This window comes from Carassius carassius, chromosome 18 (assembly GCF_963082965.1).
Source record: "Carassius carassius chromosome 18, fCarCar2.1, whole genome shotgun sequence".
In the NCBI taxonomy this organism is placed as follows: Eukaryota; Metazoa; Chordata; class Actinopteri; order Cypriniformes; family Cyprinidae; genus Carassius; species Carassius carassius.
The window spans coordinates 28,671,965-28,689,203 of NC_081772.1; the positions used below are offsets into that span (position 1 = coordinate 28,671,965).

Below are 17,239 nucleotides of genomic sequence, written 5' to 3' on the forward strand. Positions count from 1 at the left end.
CCCCACTCACGGCTGAGGAGGCTTTACGTTCCTGCATCTCTCGGCTGGAGACCCAGGTACCCTTGTGGCGCAGGTATCTGAGCTCACCCAGCGGATGCAGAACTGGCAACAACCCACTGCGCCAACCCCACCACCCATGCCGCCCGCCCACCAGGAACCATCTGGGGCTGCCCAGTCACCCGAACCCCGCCTTCCCCCACCAGAGCTTTACAGCGGTGAGCCAAACTTCTGCCGGGCTTTCCTCACTAGATGCTCCATGCACTTTTCATTGCAACCTCGCACGTTTACCAGTGAGGTAAGCAAAGTGGCGTTCGCGCTCACACTGTTAACGGGGAAGGCGGCACTGTGGGGCACGGCGGTATGGGAGAACCAAGATCCGTGTTGTGCCTCGTTCTCGGCGCTCACCGCCGAGATGAAGCGGGTGTTTGACCGCGCGGCCACTGGAAGAGAGGCCGCACGGCGTTTGACGGATCTCAAACAGGGGGAGAGATCCGTCTCAGACTTTTCTATCGAGTTTCGCACCCTGGCGGCGGAGTGCCGATGGAACGAGGAGGCGCAGTGGGACATGTTCCTGCATGGGCTGGCTGACCGTGTCCAACGTGAGATCTACGCCCTGGATCTACCCGCTGATCTCAACGGCCTCATCGATCTGGCACTACGGGTAGACGCTCGACTCTCCTGAACCGAGCGGTGGTGTTTAACCGCTCGGTTTCCCCCTGGGGAGGGACCTCCAGTTCGAGCCAGTGGCAACGACGCGGTCGGCCCATTCCAGGATCACGAGCCCATGCAGGTGGGTCGAGCTCGGTTGACTCGGGAGGAGAGGGAGAGGCGGAGATCTCACGGCCTTTGCCTGTACTGCGGGGCGGCGGGACATTTCGCCTTTAGCTGCCCGGTAAAAGGGCCAGCCCGGCAGTAAGGAAGGGGCTACTGTCGGGTGGGATCTCCACTATCAAGTCCTCGTTCAGATCTACCTCCACGCTCCTCCCGGTCAGGCTTAGATGGCATCGTCTGGACCTGCACGGCACTGCACTTTTGCATTCAGGGGCTGAAGGTAACTTTATGGATTCTACTTTTGCGCATCAAAATCATGTTCCCCTCCTCCCCCTCACCAGTTCTATTGCAGTCCACGCACTCAATGGTCAGACGCTTCCCACCATCACCACCATCACGGAACCCATCACTCTCACGGTATCTGGTAACCACCGTGAGAGCATCTCCTTTTACATCCTGGACTCATCCCACGCACCCGTGGTCTTAGGACATCCCTGGCTCATCAAACACAACCCCCGGATTGATTGGCAGCTGAAATCGGTGTCTGAGTGGAGCATTAAATGTCATGAGTCTTGTCTTGTGTCTGCCTGTCCGTCTGTATCTGAGTCTGTGTTGCAGGAGAAGGCGGCGGATCTGTGTAACGTGCCCGCGGAGTACCTCGACCTGAAGGAAGTGTTCAGTAAGTCTCGGGCTGCTTCTCTCCCTCCTCATCGTCCCTATGACTGTGCTATAGAATTACTGCCAGGTACGTCTCCGCCTAAGGGCAAGTTATACTCACTTTCTATTCCTGAGAGAGAGGCTATGGAGAAATACATTTCTGATTCTCTAGCAGCCGGGTTCATTCGATCCTCCTCTTCTCCAGCGGGGGCGGGGTTCTTTTTTGTGGGGAAGAAAGATGGATCTCTGCGACCTTGTATTGATTACCGAGGGCTGAATAATATCACGATAAAGAATACTTATCCTTTGCCGTTGATATCTTCAGCCTTCGAGAGGTTGCAGGGAGCATCGATCTTCACTAAATTGGACTTAAGAAACGCTTATCATTTGGTTCGCATCAGGAGGGGAGATGAATGGAAGACTGCCTTTAATACCCCCAGGGGGCACTTTGAGTACTTGGTCATGCCCTTCGGCTTGTCCAACTCCCCAGGTGTCTTTCAGGCACTCGTTAATGATGTGTTGAGAGATATGGTCGATCAGTTCATATATGTCTACCTGGACGACATATTGATTTTTTCTTCTTCTCTCCAGGAACATGTTCAACACGTCAGACGAGTGCTTCAGAGGCTGTTAGAGAATGGGCTTTTTGTCAAGGCGGAGAAATGCGACTTTCATGCACAGTCTGTTCCTTTTCTAGGGTACATCGTGTCAGCCGAGGGTATGCGCATGGATCCCGAGAAGATCAAGGCTGTGGTAGATTGGCCAAGTCCAGATTCCCGTAAGGCCCTACAAAGGTTTCTGGGGTTCGCCAATTTTTACCGGCGTTTTATTCGCAATTACAGCCAACTAGCCGCGCCTCTGACTGCCTTGACCTCTCCCAGAACAGCGTTCAGGTGGTCAGACGCAGCGGAAGCTGCGTTTGCCAACCTCAAACGCCGCTTTGTTTCGGCCCCCATCCTTGTTACCCCTGATCCGTCACGTCAGTTCGTGGTAGAGGTCGACGCGTCAGAGGTGGGGGTAGGTGCGGTGCTTTCACAGCGCTCACCCTCGGACGACAAGATGCATCCCTGCGCGTTTTTCTCTCATCGTTTGTCGCCAGCAGAGTCAAATTACGATATTGGTAACAGAGAGCTGTTGGCAGTCAAGCTGGCATTGGAGGAATGTCATTGGTTGGAGGGGTCAGGGGTACCCTTCATGGTTTGGACCGATCATAAGAATCTAGAATACATCAGAACTGCCAAAAGACTAAACTCTAGGCAGGCTAGGTGGGCACTTTTTTTCGGACGTTTTGATTTTACACTTTCGTACCGCCCGGGTTCCAAAAACATCAAACCCGATTCTTTATCTCGAATTTTTGACCGCTCCGATCGCCCGTCCACTCCCGAGAGTATTTTTTCTGAGACACTTATTGTTTCTACTCTCAGTTGGGAGGTCGAATCGAAGGTAAAGTCAGCCTTACATGGGGTAACGCCTCCGGCCGGTTGCCCACCTAACCGTTTGTTTGTGCCAGAAAGTCTTCGGTCCGAAGTTATCCAATGGGGTCATTGTTCCAATGTAGCATGTCATCCAGGGGTAAGTCGCACCTTACATTTGGTCAAGCAAAGATTTTGGTGGCCACTCATGGCTCGTGATGTTCGCAGTTTTGTTTTGGCTTGCTCAGTTTGTGCCACTGGTAAGACTTCTAACAGACCCCCAGATGGGCTCCTACAACCGCTGCCAATCCCTTCGAGACCCTGGTCCCACATTGCGCTAGATTTTGTCACCGCCCTCCCACCCTCTCTGGGTAACACGGTAGTTTTGACCGTGGTGGACCGGTTCTCGAAGGCGGTTCATTTCATCCCCTTGCCCAAATTACCTTCAGCCAAGGAGACAGCGGTAACAGTCATTGATCACGTCTTTCGGTTACATGGCCTCCCGATAGACGTGGTCTCTGACAGAGGACCCCAGTTTGTGTCCAAATTTTGGCGAGAGTTTTGTAAACTTCTGGGGGCCACTGTTAGTCTCTCTTCGGGGTTCCATCCTCAAAGCAATGGGCAAACTGAGAGAGCCAACCAAGATTTGGAGAGAACACTACGATGTATGGTCGCTCGAAATCCTTCCTCCTGGTGTCAGCAGCTGTCGATGGTGGAGTACGCACACAATTCCTTACCAGTGTCTGCCACGGGCCTGTCCCCATTTGAATGTAGTATAGGGTACCAGCCACCTATTTTTCCCAGTCTGGAATCCGAAGTCGCGGTCCCTTCCGCTCACGCCTTCGTCCAGAGGTGCCGTCGCACATGGACCAGAGCCCGTGAGACTCTGGTCCAGGTGGGAGCGCGCACCAAGGCCAAAGCCGATCGCCACCGGTCGAGGCCTCCCTTATACGTCGTTGGTTCCAAAGTGTGGCTTTCTACCAAGAACATTCCTCTCCGATCCGTTGCTAATAAACTTGCTCCCAAATTTATTGGCCCGTATTCTGTCACCAAGATCATTAGTCCGGTGGCAGTCCGCCTCAATCTTCCTCCAGCGTACAGGAGGATTCATCCCGTGTTCCATGTATCAAAAATTAAACCTGTATTTTTTGCTCGTATTAATCCGCCTGCCCCGATTCCCCCACCGCCGCGGCTCGTAGACGGGGAACCAACCTATTCGGTCAATCGTATTCTGGACTCTAGACGGAGGGGACGCGGATTCCAGTACTTGGTGGACTGGGAAGGTTACGGTCCAGAGGAGAGAAGTTGGGTTCCTGCTAGAGATATATTGGATCACTCTCTTATTGATGATTTCAATCAACAGGTACAGGAGGCTGGGAACGTCAGGGGACGTTCCTAAGAGAGGGGGTACTGTCACGGTGCATGGATCGGCTGTGTTCTCAGGTCCTGTGATTTGGTGTCTTTCATGTGGTTCATCATGCTCATTGGAATCAGCTGCTAATCAGTCCCCACACCAGGTGTCTCACATTACCGTCAGCTACATATACTCACCTCATTCTCTCCTTCCTTGTCTGATAGTTGTTCCAGATGTTGGACTGTCTTGTTGGGTTGTCTTGGTCTTGTTCGTGTTGGATTGTTTATTTCGCCGTTGATCGTCAGTGGATTGTATTCATCACGGGAGATTCACGCCACGTCATCACCAGCCATCAAGCCACTGCGCCACCCAGCCGAGAGATAACATCATCACCCACGGAGTTCATCATTGTCTTCACGGAGTTTGTGTTCACCGTATTTGTCGTCAATAAATATATGTTCACACTGCTTTTGCTTCCTATCACATTCATTACCATCACATTACATCTCTCATTAAAATCTTTCAGCTTATCACAATATAAAAACAATTGTAAAAACCCTTCATCTGCATCTTGGCATACTTTACATATTGCACTTTCCTCCATCCCAATTTTGCTTAAAATCACATCTGTGAACACTGCTTTGTTCCTGATAAAATATTCCATATTCTCCAGTTTAGTCTGTACAATTTTCCCATTTATATTCCCCCATATTTTCTCTTCTGTTACATCATTGAACATCCGTAGCCAGTATTCATTTACAACAGGTTTCTTGAAAACCACATCTCTAAAAAAACAATAAAACATTTTCACAGTACATTCTTTAAAAGCACACAATTTTCCCCCCATATTTACATACACATCTTTTCCTTGATTTTCTTCTTCCATATTTTCAATTCTCTTTATCCATTCTTTGGGTATAGCATTCTTAATTAAATCATATTTGTTTGTAATCTCTTGTCTGCTATAATCCTCCTTTGCCTCCTCCATCACATCCACAATGTATTGCACTGGTAAAAACCCCTCTTTGAATTCATATAAAACATCTCTGACTTTCATGATTCCAACATCCCACCATTTCTTAAAAAAAACCTGCTTCCCTTGATTTAAAATGCAGTTGTTTAAGAATAAAGGCTGATTTAAAATGTTCTCTCTACCTTGTGGCTTAAAATGCACATTATCTAAAAATTCTGGCAGCCCCTCCGTCATCCAATTTGTTGTTTTCATCCATAAAATGTTGTCCCCCAGATTAAAATGACTATACTTGTTTAAAAAATGCCCCATTGTTCTTTTCCATGGTGCTTTATTTTCTTCGTCTAGATATTTGCTTATGATTTTCACCCTTAAACTGTGCTTTCTTTGCTCCACGTCCATTAGCCCTAGCCCCCCCTTCCCCATTGCTCCTATTAAAGTGTTATATGCAATTCTCGGTGGCTTTCCTTCCCATAAAAAATCTAAAAAACATTTTTTCAGCCTTTTTTCTGTCCACAACGGCATTGAAGCCACATATAAAATATGCCATAACTTAGAAACCATTAAAACATTCAAAATTAAAACCCTCCCCTTCAAAGTTAAGGACATTAATCTCCAAAAATTCAACCTTCTCTCGATCCCTCCTAACATCTCCTCCCACATAATTCCTTCTGCTTTGGTTTCATCCCTCCCCATTAAAACACCTAAAATCTTTATTTCATTCATTTCCTTAAAATTAAAGTGCGCCGTTAAAAACTCACTTCCCCCGATTCTCATGTATACTGTTTTATCCTCGTTCACTTTAGCCCCTGATCCCCTGCAAAATGTTTGTACTATTTTCATTGCTTCCCTTACACTCAACAGATCTTGCAGCAATAGCGTAGTATCATCAGCGTATTGAAATATTTTATTCTCTCCTCCCTCTATGCCTATTCCTTTTATTCTCCCTTCCTGTTCTACCATTAACCCAGAGTTCGAACCTGCGCAGGGAGACCCCAATGGATTTCAAGTCCATCGTCTTAACCACTCAGCCACGACTACGGGAGTAGACCAGTTTCTGCTCAGTTTGTGTCCAACACTGCTGCCTGACCTACTTGCAACCAACCCAGCTCAGTCAGCAAGCGGAGATTGCAAGCTAGCCCTGCAAGCGGGTAAAACAGCGTTCCCACTGAGGAGAAATCAGCCTGCCATGTCTCATCCTATGTAATGGGGTTTTTCAGTACTGACCCTGGGGACCGACAGCACTACACAATTGGGAAGTCTGTCTTATTCTACTCACTCTGTGAGCACTCTTTCCTAAAGGGCTGACCATCAGAATCAGGTGTGCCGAACAAGGGAGATGCACTGATCCCCAGGAGCAGGAAGGAACATCACTCTAGTACAGAGTCAGCAGAAGAGATGGACCGTAGTGATAGCAAGCTGAGGCCTAGAAAAAGAAGACTGACCTTCGCCCAAACAGGGACTTGAATTAAGCAGACCACCTTCTGCCATGTTGTGTGTAACACTGCTGCCTGACCTACATGCAACCTAGCAAGCGGAGATTGTAAGCTAGCCCTGGAAGCGGCTAAAACAGCAGTCCCACTGAGGAGAAATCAGGCTGCCATGTCTCATCCTATGTAATGGGGTTTTTCAGTACTGGCCCTGGGGACCGACAGCACTGCACAAATGGGAGGTCTTTCTTATTCTACTCACTCCGTGAGCACTCTTTCCTAAAGGGCCTAATGTTAGAAAGCAAGCCCCCTTGTCTGATGGCGCCCTGCACAGGCCAAGCTTCAGAAACAAAATCACGCAGAAAGATGAGGTGGTAAAAAATATTCAACCTTCCAGTATACTCAACGGCAAAGGGTTGCCGTGACCCTGATTCGAACCGGGGTTGCTGCGGCCACAACGCAGAGCCACTGGCTCACCCAAGAGGACCCCTGGAGCCCGGATACAAGAAGCAGCAGCGGCGTGTTTGTCCATCGAAGAGGGACTGGACATTTTGCAAATAAGTGCGAGGACCATGAAAAATGCATGGATGCTTTGCCTCATGGCCTTCAGCAAACAGCGTAGTCGGCAGGATTCGAACCTGTGCGGGGAGACCCCAATGGATTTCTAGTCCATCGCCTTAACCACTCGGCCACGACTACGGGAGTAGACCAATTTCTGCTCAGTTTGTGTCGAACACTGCTGCCTGACCTACTTGCAACCAACCCAGCTCAGTCAGCAAGCGGAGATTGCAAGCTAGCCCTGCAAGCGGGTAAAACAGCGGTCCCACTGAGGAGAAATAAGCATGTCATGTCTCATCCTATGTAATGGGGTTTTTCAGTACTGACCCTGGGGACCGACAGCACTGCACAATTGGGAAGTCTGTCTTATTCTACTCACTCTGTGAGCACTCCTTCCTAAAGGGCTGACCATCAGAATCAGGTGTGCCGAACAAGGGAGATGCACTGATCCCCGGGAGCAGGAAGGAACATCGCTGTGGTACAGAGTCAGCAGATGAGATGGACCGTAGTGATAGCAAGCTGAGGCCTACAAAAAGAAGACTGACCTTCGCCCAAACAGGGACTTGAATTAAGCAGACCACCTTCTGCCATGTTGTGTGTAACACTGCTGCCTGACCTACATGCAACCTAGCAAGCGGAGATTGTAAGCTAGCCCTGGAAGCGGCTAAAACAGCAGTCCCACTGAGGAGAAATCAGGCTGCCATGTCTCATCCTATGTAATGGGGTTTTTCAGTACTGGCCCTGGGGACCGACAGCACTGCACACATGGGAGGTCTTTCTTATTCTACTCACTCCGTGAGCACTCTTTCCTTAAGGGCTGACCATCATAATCATGTGTGTCGAACAAGGGAGATGCACTGATCCCCGGGAGAAGGAAGGAACATCGCTCTAATACAGAGTCAGCAGAAGAGATGGACCCGTAGTGATAGCAAGCTGAGGCCTCCAAAAAGTAGACTGACCTTCGCCCAAACAGGGACCTGAATTAAGCAGACCACCTTCTGCCCTGTTGTGTGTCACATTGCTGCCTGACCTACTTGCAACCTAGCAAGCCGAGATTGTAAGCTAGCCCTGGAAGCAGGTAAAACAGCAGTCCCACTGAGGAGAAATCAGGCTGCTATGTCTCATCCTATGTAATGGGGTTTTTCAGTGCTGGGCCTGGGGACCGACAGCACTGCACAATTCGGAGGTCTGTCTTATTCTACTCACTCTGTGAGCGCGCTTTCCTAAGGAGCTGACCATCAGAATCAGGTGTGCCAAGCAAGGGAGGTGCACTGATACCCTGGAGCAGGAAGGAACACCGCTCCAGTACAGATTCAGAAGAAGAGATGGACCGTGGTGATAGCAAGGTGACTCCGCCAAAAGCAGACAGACCTTCACCCTAACAGGGACTTGAACCCTGGAACCTCAAATTAAAAGTCTGATGCTCTACCGACTGAGCTATCCAGGCTCTTGTGGAGCACTGGCTTCTCACCTTTTATAAAGCAGCAGTTTTACAACAAGCTGCCCAGAAGAGACGCAGGTGTCACAAGGATGAAAGCTAGAAGCAGTTATGGCACAGAGAGCGAAGGACCATAGAAGGCACAATTACCGTCACAGAAAGCTAAAGCAATACTGCAAATCCCTCCCGCAGTCGGCAGAGTTCGAACCTGCGCAGGGAGACCCCAATGGATTTCAAGTCCATCGCCTTAACCTCTCTGCCACGACTACGCCTAATGTTAGAAAGCAAGCCCCCTTGTCTGGTGGCGCCCTGCACAGGCCAAGCTTCAGAAACAAAATCACGCAGAAAGATGAGGTAGTAAAAAATGTTCAACATTCCCGTATACTCAATGGCAAAGGGTTGCCGTGACCCGGATTCGAATCGGGGTTGCTGCGGCCACAACGTAGAATACTAACCACTATACAATCACGGTGTGCCACTGGCTCACCCAAGACAACCCCTGGAGCCCTGATACAAGAAGCAGCAGCGGTGTGTTTGTCCATCGAAGAGGGACTGGACATTTCGCAAATAAGTGCGAGGACCGTGAAAAATGCATGGATGCCTTGCCTCATGGCCTTCAGCAAACAGCGTAGTCAGCAGGATTCGAACATGCGCGGGGAGACCCCAATGGATTTCTAGTCCATCGCCTTAGCCACTCGGCCACGACTACGGGAGTAGACCAATTTCTGCTCAGTTTGTGTCCAACACTGCTGCCTGTCCTACTTGCAGCCAACCCAGCTCAGTCAGCAAGCGAAGATTGCAAGCTAGCCCTGCAAGCGGGTAAAACAGCGCTCCCACTGAGGAGAAATCAGGCTGCCATGTCTCATCCTATGTAATGGGGTTTTTCAGTACTGGCCCTGGGGACCGACAGCACTGCACAATTGGAAAGTCTGTCTTATTCTACTCACTCTGTGAGCACTCTTTCCTAAAGGGCTGACCATCAGAATCAGTTTGCCGAACAAGGGAGATGCACTGATCCCCGGGAGCAGGAAGGAACATCGCTCTAGTACAGAGTCAGCAGAAGAGATGGACCATAGTGATAGCAAGCTGAGGCCTACAAAAAGAAGATTGACCTTCGCCCAAACAGGGACTTGAATTAAGCAGACCACCTTCTGCCATGTTGTGTGTAACACTGCTGCCTGACCTACTTGCAACCTAGCAAGCCGAGATTGTAAGCTAGCCCTGGAAGCGGCTAAAACAGCAGTCCCACTGAGGAGAAATCAGGCTGCCATGTCTCATCCTATGTAATGGGGTTTTTCAGTACTGGCCCTGGGGACCGACAGCACTGCACAAATGGGAGGTCTTTCTTATTCTACTCACTCCGTGAGCACTCTTTCCTAAAGGGCCTAATGTTAGAAAGCAAGCCCCCTTGTCTGATGGTGCCCTGCACAGGCCAAGCTTCAGAAACAAAATCACGCAGAAAGATGAGGTGTTAAAATATTTTCAACCTTCCCGTATACTCAACGGCAAAGGGTTGCCGTGACCCTGATTCGAACAGGGGTTGCCGCGGGCACAACGCAGAGTACTAACCACTATACGATCACGGCGTGCCACTGGCCCTCCCAAGACAACCCCTGGAGCCCGGATACAAGAAGCAGCAGCGGCGTGCTTGTCCATCGAAGAGGGTCTGGACATTTCGCAAATAGGTGCGAGGACCATGAAAAATGCATGGATGCTTTGCCTCATGGCCTTCAGCAAACAGCGTAGTCGGCAGGATTCGAACCTGCGCAGGGAGACCCCAATGGATTTTTAGTCCATCGCCCTAACCACTCGGCCACGACTACGGAAGCAGACAAATTTCTGCTCAGTTTGTGTCCAACACTGCTGCCTGACCTACATGCAACCAACCCAGCTCAGTCAGCAAGCGGAGATTGCAAGCTAGCCCTGCAAGCGGGTAAAACAGCATTCCCACTGAGGAGAAATCAGCCTGCCATGTCTCATCCTATGTAATGGGGTTTTTCAGTACTGACCCTGGGGACCGACAGCACTGCACAATTGGGAAGTCTGTCTTATTCTACTCACTCTGTGAGCACTCTTTCCTAAAGGGCTGACCATCAGAATCAGGTGTGCCAAACAAGGGAGATGCACTGATCCCCGGGAGCAAGAAGGAACATCGCTCTAGTACAGAGTCAGCAGAAGAGATGGACCGTAGTGATAGCAAGCTGAGGCCTACAAAAAGAAGACTGACCTTCGCCCAAACAGGGACTTGAATTAAGCAGACCACCTTCTGCCATGTTGTGTGTAGCACTGCTGCCTGACCTACTTGCAACCTAGCAGGAGGAGATTGTAAGCTAGCCCTGGAAGCGGCTAAAACAGCAGTCCCACTGAGGAGAAATCAGGCTGCCATGTCTCATCCTATGTAATTGGGTTTTTCAGTACTGGCCCTGGGGACCAACAGCACTGCACAAATGGGAGGTCTTTCTTATTCTACTCACTCCGTGAGCACTCTTTCCTAAAGGGCTGACCATCAGAATCATGTGTGCCGAACAAGGGAGATGCACTGATCCCCGGGAGAAGGAAGGAACATCGCTCTAATACAGAGTCAGCAGAAGAGATGGACCCGTAGTGATAGCAAGCTGAGGCCTCCAAAAAGTAGACTGACCTTCGCCCAAACAGGGACTTGAATTAAGCAGACCACCTTCTGCCCTGTTGTGTGTCACATTGCTGCCTGACCTACTTGCAACCTAGCAAGCCGAGATTGTAAGCTAGCCCTGGAAGCGGCTAAAACAGCAGTCCCACTGAGGAGAAATCAGGCTGCCATGTCTCATCCTATGTAATGGGGTTTTTCAGTGCTGGGCCTGGGGACCGACAGCACTGCACAATTCGGAGGTCTGTCTTATTCTACTCACTCTGTGAGCGCGCTTTCCTAACGAGCTGACCATCAGAATCAGGTGTGCCAAACAAGGGAGGTGCACTGATACCCTGGAGCAGGAAGGAACACCGCTCCAGTACAGATTCAGAAGAAGAGATGGACCGTAGTGATAGCAAGGTGACTCCGCCAAAAGCAGATAGACCTTCACCCTAACAGGGACTTGAATCCTGGACCCTCAGATTAAAAGTCTGATGCTCTACCGACTGAGCTATCCAGGCTCTTGTGGAGCACTGGCTTCTCACCTTTTATAAAGCAGCAGTTTTACAACAAGCTGCCCAGAAGAGACGCAGGTGTCACAAGGATGAAAGCTAGAAATAGTTATGGCACAGAGAGCGAAGGACCATAGATGGCACAATTGCAGTCACAGAAAGCTAAAGCAATACTGCAAATCCCTCCCGTAGTCGGCAGAGTTCGAACCTGCGCAGGGAGACCCCCTGGAGCCCGGATACAAGAAGCAGCAGCGGCGTGTTTGTCCATCGAAGAGGGATTGGACATTTCGCAAATAAGTGCGAGGACCATGAAAAATGCATGGATGCCTTGCCTCATGGCCTTCAGCAAACAGCGTAGTCGGCAGGATTCGAACATGCGCAGAGAGACCCCAATGGATTTCTAATCCATCACCTTAACCACTCGGCCACGACTACGGGAGTAGACCAAATTCTGCTCAGTTTGTGTCCAACACTGCTGCCTGTCCTACTTGCAGCCAACCCAGCTCAGTCAGCAAGCGGAGATTGCAAGCTAGCCCTGCATTCGGGTAAAACAGCGCTCCCACTGAAGAGAAATCAGGCTGCCATGTCTCATCCTATGTAATGGGGTTTTTCAGTACTGGCCCTGGGGACCGACAGCACTGCACAATTGGAAAGTCTGTCTTATTCTACTCACTCTGTGAGCACTCTTTCCTAAAGGGCTGACCATCAGATTCAGTTTGCCGAACAAGGGACATGCACTGATCCCCGGGAGCAGGAAGGAACATCGCTCTAGTAAAGAGTCAGCAGAAGAGATGGACCGTAGTGATAGCAAGCTGAGGCCTACAAAAAGAAGACTGACCTTCGCCCAAACAGGGACTTGAATTAAGCAGACCACCTTCTGCCATGTTGTGTGTAGCACTGCTGCCTGACCTACTTGCAACCTAGCAGGAGGAGATTGTAAGCTAGCCCTGGAAGCGGCTAAAACAGCAGTCCCACTGAGGAGAAATCAGGCTGCCATGTCTCATCCTATGTAATTGGGTTTTTCAGTACTGGCCCTGGGGACCGACAGCACTGCACAAATGGGAGGTCTTTACTATTCTACTTACTCCGTGAGCACTCTTTCCTAAAGGGCCTAATGTTAGAAAGCAAGCCCCCTTGTCTAATGGCGCCCTGCACAGGCCAAACTTCAGAAACAAAATCACGCAGAAAGATGAGGTGGTAAAAAATTTTCAACCTTCCAGTATACTCAACGGCAAAGCGTTGCCGTGACCCTGATTTGAACCGGGGTTGCTGCGGCCACAACGCAGAGTACTAACCACAATATGATCACGGCGTGCCACTGGCTCACCCAAGAGAACCCCTGGAAAGAAGAGATGGACCGTAGTGATAGCAAGCTGAGGCCTACAAAAAGAAGACTGACCTTCGCCCAAACAGGGACTTGAATTAAGCAGACCACCTTCTGCCATGTTGTGTGTAACACTGCTGCCTGACCTACTTGCAACCTAGCAAGCAGAGATTGTAAGCTAGCCCTGGAAGCGGCTAAAACAGCAGTCCCACTGAGGAGAAATCAGGCTGCCATGTCTCATCCTATGTAATGGGGTTTTTCAGTACTGGCCCTCGGGGCCGACAGCACTGCACAAATGGGAGCTCTGTCTTATTCTACTTACTCCATGAGCACTCTTTCCTAAGGGGCTGACCATCAGAATCATGTGTGCCGAACAAGGGAGATGCACTGATCCCCGGGAGAAGGAAGGAACATCGCTCTAATACAGAGTCAGCAGAAGAGATGGACCCGTAGTGATAGCAAGCTGAGGCCTCCAAAAAGTAGACTGACCTTCGCCCAAACAGGGACTTGAATTAAGCAGACCACCTTCTGCCCTGTTGTGTGTCACATTGCTGCCTGACCTACTTGCAACCTAGCAAGCCGAGATTGTAAGCTAGCCCTGGAAGCGGGAAAAACAGCAGTCCCACTGAGGAGAAATCAGGCTGCCATGTCTCATCCTATGTAATGGGGTTTTTAAGTACTGGCCCTGGGGACCGACAGCACTGCACAATTGGGAAGTCTGTCTTATTCTACTCACTCTGTGAGCACTCTTTCCTAAAGGGCTGACCATCAGAATCAGGTTTGCTGAACAAGGGAGATGCACTGATCCCCGGGAGCAGAAAGGAACATCGCTCTAGTACAGAGTCAGCAGAAGAGATGGACCGTAGTGATAGCAAGCTGAGGCCTACAAAAAGAAGACTGACCTTCGCCCAAACAGGGACTTGAATTAAGCAGACCACCTTCTGCCATGTTGTGTGTAACACTGCTGCCTGACCTACTTGCAACCTAGCAAGCAGAGATTGTAAGCTAGCCCTGGAAGCGGCTAAAACAGCAGTCCCACTGAGGAGAAATCAGGCTGCCATGTCTCATCCTATGTAATGGGGTTTTTCAGTACTGGCCCTCGGGGCCGACAGCACTGCACAAATGGGAGCTCTGTCTTATTCTACTTACTCCATGAGCACTCTTTCCTAAGGGGCTGACCATCAGAATCATGTGTGCCGAACAAGGGAGATGCACTGATCCCCGGGAGAAGGAAGGAACATCGCTCTAATACAGAGTCAGCAGAAGAGATGGACCCGTAGTGATAGCAAGCTGAGGCCTCCAAAAAGTAGACTGACCTTCGCCCAAACAGGGACTTGAATTAAGCAGACCACCTTCTGCCCTGTTGTGTGTCACATTGCTGCCTGACCTACTTGCAACCTAGCAAGCCGAGATTGTAAGCTAGCCCTGGAAGCGGGAAAAACAGCAGTCCCACTGAGGAGAAATCAGGCTGCCATGTCTCATCCTATGTAATGGGGTTTTTAAGTACTGGCCCTGGGGACCGACAGCACTGCACAATTGGGAAGTCTGTCTTATTCTACTCACTCTGTGAGCACTCTTTCCTAAAGGGCTGACCATCAGAATCAGGTTTGCTGAACAAGGGAGATGCACTGATCCCCGGGAGCAGAAAGGAACATCGCTCTAGTACAGAGTCAGCAGAAGAGATGGACCGTAGTGATAGCAAGCTGAGGCCTACAAAAAGAAGACTGACCTACGCCCAAACAGGGACTTGAATTAAGCAGACCACCTTCTGCCATGTTGTGTGTAACACTGGTGCCTGACCTACTTGCAACCTAGCAAGCCGCGATTGTAAGCTAGCCCTGGAAGCGGCTAAAACAGCAGTCCCACTGAGGAGAAATCAGGCTGCCATGTCTCATCCTATGTAATGGGGTTTTTCAGTACTGGCCCTGGGGACCGACAGCACTGCACAAATGGGAGGTCTGTCTTATTCTACTCACTCCGTGAGCACTCTTTCCTAAAGGGCTGACCATCAGAATCATGTGTGCCGAACAAGGGAGATGTACTGACCCCCTGGAGAAGGAAGGAACATCGCTCTAATACAGAGTCAGCAGAAGAGATGGACCCGTAGTGATAGCAAGCTGAGGCCTCCAAAAAGTAGACTGACCTTCGCCCAAACAGGGACTTGAATTAAGCAGACCACCTTCTGCCCTGTTGTGTGTCACATTGCTGCCTGACCTACTTGCAACCTAGCAAGCCGAGATTGTAAGCTAGCCCTGGAAGCGGGAAAAACAGCAGTCCCACTGAGGAGAAATCAGGCTGCCATGTCTCATCCTATGTAATGGGGTTTTTAAGTACTGGCCCTGGGGACCGACAGCACTGCACAATTGGGAAGTCTGTCTTATTCTACTCACTCTGTGAGCACTCTTTCCTAAAGGGCTGACCATCAGAATCAGGTTTGCTGAACAAGGGAGATGCACTGATCCCCGGGAGCAGAAAGGAACATCGCTCTAGTACAGAGTCAGCAGAAGAGATGGACCGTAGTGATAGCAAGCTGAGGCCTACAAAAAGAAGACTGACCTACGCCCAAACAGGGACTTGAATTAAGCAGACCACCTTCTGCCATGTTGTGTGTAACACTGGTGCCTGACCTACTTGCAACCTAGCAAGCCGCGATTGTAAGCTAGCCCTGGAAGCGGCTAAAACAGCAGTCCCACTGAGGAGAAATCAGGCTGCCATGTCTCATCCTATGTAATGGGGTTTTTCAGTACTGGCCCTGGGGACCGACAGCACTGCACAAATGGGAGGTCTGTCTTATTCTACTCACTCCGTGAGCACTCTTTCCTAAAGGGCTGACCATCAGAATCATGTGTGCCGAACAAGGGAGATGTACTGACCCCCTGGAGAAGGAAGGAACATCGCTCTAATACAGAGTCAGCAGAAGAGATGGACCCGTAGTGATAGCAAGCTGAGGCCTCCAAAAAGTAGACTGACCTACGCCCAAACAGGGACTTGAATTAAGCAGACCACCTTCTGCCATGTTGTGTGTAACACTGGTGCCTGACCTACTTGCAACCTAGCAAGCGGAGATTGTAAGCTAGCCCTGGAAGCGGCTAAAACAGCAGTCCCACTGAGGAGAAATCAGGCTGCCATGTCTCATCCTATGTAATGGGGTTTTTCAGTACTGGCCCTGGGGACCGACAGCACTGCACAAATGGGAGGTCTGTCTTATTCTACTCACTCCGTGAGCACTCTTTCATAAAGGGCTGACCATCAGAATCATGTGTGCCGAACAAGGGAGATGTACTGACCCCCGGGAGAAGGAAGGAACATCGCTCTAATACAGAGTCAGCAGAAGAGATGGACCCGTAGTGATAGCAAGCTGAGGCCTCCAAAAAGTAGACTGACCTTCGCCCAAACAGGGACTTGAATTAAGCAGACCACCTTCTGCCCTGTTGTGTGTCACATTGCTGCCTGACCTACTTGCAACCTAGCAAGCCGAGATTGTAAGCTAGCCCTGGAAGCGGGTAAAACAGCAGTCCCACTGAGGAGAAATCAGGCTGCCATGTCTCATCCTATGTAACGGGGTTTTTCAGTACTGGCCCTGGGGACCGACAGCACTGCACAATTGGGAAGTCTGTCTTATTCTACTCACTCTGTGAGCACTCTTTCCTAAAGGGCCTAATGTTAGAAAGCAAGCCCCCTTGTCTGATGGCGCCCTGCACAGGCCAAGCTTCAGAAACAAAATCACGCAGAAAGATGAGGTGGTAAAAAATTTTCAACCTTCCAGTATACTCAACGGCAAAGGGTTGTCGTGACCCTGATTCGAACCAGGGTTGCTGCGGCCACAACGCAGAGTACTAACAACTATACAATCACGGCGTGCCACTGGCTCACCCAAGAGAACCCCTGGAGCCCGGATACAAGAAGCAGCAGCGGCGTGTTTGTCCATCGAAGAGGGACTGGACATTTCGCAAATAAGTGCGAGGACCATGAAAAATGCATGGATGCTTTGCCTCATGGCCTTCAACAAACAGCGTAGTTGGCAGGATTCGAACCTGCACGGGGAGACCCCAATGGATTTCTAGTCCATCGCCTTAAACACTCGGCCACGACTACGGGAGTAGACCAATTTCTGCTCAGTTTGTGTCCAACACTGCTGCCTGACCTACTTGCAACCAACCCAGCTCAGTCAGCAAGCGGAGATTGCAAGCTAGCCCTGCAAGCGG

General features: G+C 50.2%; 3 non-coding genes across 3 annotated transcripts; all 3 read right to left on the reverse strand.

The window, feature by feature from the left end:
- Positions 1-7,211: 7,211 nt before the first annotated feature.
- On the reverse strand, positions 7,212-7,293 carry trnas-aga (transfer RNA serine (anticodon AGA)). Its single transcript has one exon. It is a non-coding gene; the product is annotated as a tRNA-Ser (tRNA).
- A 1,924-nt stretch (positions 7,294-9,217) lies between these two features.
- On the reverse strand, positions 9,218-9,299 carry trnas-aga (transfer RNA serine (anticodon AGA)). Its single transcript has one exon. It is a non-coding gene; the product is annotated as a tRNA-Ser (tRNA).
- A 1,032-nt stretch (positions 9,300-10,331) lies between these two features.
- Positions 10,332-10,413, reverse strand: trnaf-aaa (transfer RNA phenylalanine (anticodon AAA)). Its single transcript has one exon. It is a non-coding gene; the product is annotated as a tRNA-Phe (tRNA).
- Between the last annotated feature and the right edge of the window lie 6,826 nt (positions 10,414-17,239).